This window comes from Haplochromis burtoni, unplaced genomic scaffold (genome assembly GCF_018398535.1).
Source record: "Haplochromis burtoni strain Fernald_Lab_line unplaced genomic scaffold, NCSU_Asbu1 Contig_22, whole genome shotgun sequence".
In the NCBI taxonomy this organism is placed as follows: Eukaryota; Metazoa; Chordata; class Actinopteri; order Cichliformes; family Cichlidae; genus Haplochromis; species Haplochromis burtoni.
Window position 1 is genome coordinate 386,736 of NW_024582383.1, and position 4,151 is coordinate 390,886.

Below are 4,151 nucleotides of genomic sequence, written 5' to 3' on the forward strand. Positions count from 1 at the left end.
CATGCATCTTTATAATACCTTGAACGGGTTTCGTGTTGAGTCTTTTCTTTGAAAAGTAGCAAATGGCCAATAACTCCTGATTTTTGTGAATACTGGTAAGCGGGTTGGCAGGGTGTGCTTTATTTTATTGCTGAGTGTTCGCAGAAACTCAGTAGGATTAAAGAAATGAAACAACATTCATCATCCTTACGATGCTTTCATTCTTTGATCACATCCTGAAATCCTGGGAGGATGTGAGCCATCGTTAACATGACAGCACTGAAATTTCAACATTATCGAACTTTTGTTGCAGTAAGTGAGGGACGGCCACAACAAGCAGGAATGGATATTCACATGAACTTTATATGGACTGTGAACACACCGTTGCCTGTTTTCCTCTAAATTGAGCTTTTGACATTGTGGCTCTGGGTGACAGCGTTCCTAATGATGGAAGCCGGGAGCTCCCGCTCGATCCAAACAGGCTCATGTTCGTTTCTATCCTTCGTGTCTCTGCTCGAGGTGAACTTCAGAGATTGGAGACTTTTTGTTGGAGGTTAGATAAGTTTCGGAAACAGTGGCTCCTGCTGTTTGTGTAAAGTCTGGACAACATGAAGAACACTTTGTGTGTGAGTTTGCTTAGTACTACTGTATGTTTGCTGTACACACAAAGCAGTGTGACATATTAATCCAGTCTGTATTGTGAGTACAAACGGCCTGGGGGGGTATAAACCCTTCAAAGAAACAACCTCAGTCAGCGAGTCCAGAGTTTCATAGAAATGCACTCCAGAGCCGCCTCCCCCGAGGCTCCTTTTGGTGCAGCAGAGCATACCACACTAGAAGAGGCATTTAAAGGTTCCTCCAAAGTGCGAAATAACAACTGGGGGTCTCCCATAATAGTTAAGGCAAACAAAATCCTCTGACCTGCACAAATGTGAAATGCAGGCCAAGCCACTAAGAATGTCAACATGGCAGCTGCAAAGCATCAGAAACATGCACCGGTCAAAACCACACACACACAAAGTCTCGATAAAGACTTGAGGCAAGCGGTGGGAGTTGATAAAAACTGAAACGGGCACAATGGGAGCGACAGAAAAGCACCGAATGCACTTTTTCTCTAAACACACACCAGCTTGTATACTAGCTGTTTATAGGAACAATGCCTTCATCCACACATATTGTGTGTTTCTACCACAGTGAGGCTTGTTGTTCGTTTTGTTGTGTATGGCCTAATCTTGCCTATTTATAATGGCAGTGATGCAGTGGTCCCCCCTCCCCACAGGAATGTTAATCTCCCCAAAGAGCTTTGGTCAAGAGTCCAACGGCCCATGCAGCGAACGCCGCACAGCTCCACAGTCTATCCAAGAACATCCCTGTGCAAACTTCTTCTGTAAGAAAGATGCAATTAATCTAAAACCACAGGAAAGGAAAAGATGCGTCGTGCAGTCACATTTTTCAAAGGCAGCCTCACAGTGCAACCACACAAACCAATGAAAGCGCCAGAGATTCCTGTGAAACGAAGCAAAATGTGAGGAAGGAAAGAAGAAGAGGCTCATCAGCAACTTTCAGCGTGTCAGCACACAGAACGGCTGCCACAGCAGCAGATGGCAGAGAGCGTCCTGGCTCTAGGTCTATATGAACGATAGAAACAGTGTTAGGGTCAGAGAAAGGTCAAGCTTCGTGACCCCGGAGGGAAAAAAGTAGCATCAAGATGCCATCTCTATCAGTTTGGCTCCACAATAACAGATATGGAAATATTCTCTTTGGATTGACATGTGTGGAGACGCTCGACGTTCTTACAGCCCCGTCCACTAGTTCCTGCTCAGTCAGCTCGGCTTGATTTGACTTGGTTTTTGGTTTTTCTGTCACATGTTTAGAGAAAGGAAAAGTACGAGCTGTCACCGAGCAGAAACGGGAGCTGGAAGCATGTAAATATAATAATAACCACTGCAGCCAAACAGAGAGCCTGACGAGCCCAGCTGTAAGTAAGCTGTTAAGACTCGACTGTACGCCGTGTTCCTGTTTTCCTCTGAAACAATAAGCAGCCTTTCAACGCCTCTCTCTGTCTCTGCTAGCAAAGTTGACCCAGACAACAAAGTAAAGCTAGTTTTCAGCTACGAGCCGACACGAACCCGACGTATTAGCCAGAGGTCCCTTTACTACGGTTCAGAGCCGCGGACCTGTTTTATATACGCGCGGAATAGTTTTCTATACGAGATCGCTGCAAAAAGTGCAGCCTTACCTAATGTCCACCTACTGTTACTCATTTATATTAAGATTTAAACATCTGGTTGGTGTTGGTGTGGAGAGTAACCTGCAGTAATAGTAATAAATCACACAGCAATAGGACATTCATGTGGTTGTAAAAAGCATGAATATATTAAGTAATCCAAAGTACTCAGAATAGTTACTCTCACTGAGTAATGTAAGGTCAGCTAGTGCACATTTTGAAGATAGAAATGACTGAAACTTTCAGGTAAATTAAGACCTATTAAGCCAAGTGGCTTAATAGTGGATTGCATTCATAAAGCGCTTTACAATTCACACACTGGAGGCAGCTACAGTCGTAGCCACAGCTGCCCTGACAGAAGCGAGGCTGCCATATCGCGCCATCGGCCCCTCTGGCCAACACCAGTAGGCGGTAGGGTAAAGTGTCTTGCCCAAGGACACAACGACCAGGACGGAGAGCCCGGGGATCGAACCGGCAACCTTACAGATGTGCTTCCCAACCCCCTGAGCCACGGCTTAAACCTGGTTTCTTTTTTAAAGGCTACCAGGAGCAATCGCTGCGGTAATAAAAAAGACTTTGATTCCTACAATACTCAACCGTGACCTGTTACTTCATTTCCAGTTGTGAATTTTATTTATTTTCTCATTTGATGTTTCTGAAAATCTTTTTCTCTAAAAGTTTAAAGCTTTGAACCAACTTTTCAGTGCATACCACACACACGCACACACACACACACGCACGCACGCACGCACACGCACGCACGCACACGCACACGCACGCACACGCACACACACACACACACACACACACACACGCACACACACGCACGCACACACACAGCTTCACCTAGACTAAATCAAAGATTTTTGGCCAGTCTACTTAACAAAATGTTATTATTTGATCGCTAACTCCATACAAGCTGTAGCCTCTGTGTTAGGCCTAACCTCTGTTCCCCGGGCGCCCAGTGGCTGCCCACTGCTTCACTGAGTGAATGGGTTAAATGCAGAGAGGGATTTTCCCCACGGGGACCAATAAAGTACGCTTTCTTTTCTTTTCTTTTCTGTTAGAACTGGACCTCGTCACCATGTGTGTGCTGTTGGGGCCTTTCTACGTCAGCACACGTACGGGTGATGGAGCCTGGCTTGTTTTTGGAGTCATCGTCTAGTAGTCATTAGAGAAACCGCAGTTTTTGGCACTTCTGAGCCGACTTAACATTTCAGCCCCAGAGATTTCTCCTTTGTTAGCATATTCTTGTTAGCATTTAGCTCAGAGCACTAAAAGAGCACATATTCTGTATATTCTTAGATGTATAAGATAAAATAACCAGCACATTAATCATGGCGATGAAAATAAATGCAGTAAGAGGTTTCTGTGTTACTGTCTCGTTTAGTTTTCTCTGTGAAGGGTAGAGTCCACTCCACAGCAAACACTCCACAGTGAGCTTAAGTGTTAAAAATGTGCAGTAGATAAGCTGGCAACACCTGTCTCCAGCTGACTCGTGGACTTGTTGCACTTTTAAATTCCAACTGGTACTAATTTCATCATCTTAGTACTTGCAATTCGGAAATTGCTACCAATTAATCTTGGGAACGTTTGGCTTCAGAAAAGGAGGCAAGTTAAGGGTTTCGTCTGAAAATAACAGGGCGTCACCGCGTCCGTGTCTGCTGTCCAGAAAAATCCCTTTCTTTAAGATTCACTGTAAACAAAGGGAGGGATGTATTTTGCACGTTCCAACATGATGAATGTCTTTTTCACAGCGTGTCATTTAGTTCGAGTTCAGATAGAGGCTCATCAGCAACTTTCAGCGTGTCAGCACACAGAACGGCTGCCACAGCAGCAGATGGCAGAGAGCGTCCTGGCTCTAGATCTATATGAACGATAGAAACAGTGTTAGGGTCAGAGAAAGGTCAAGCTTCGTGACCCCGGAGGGAAAAAAGTAGCATCA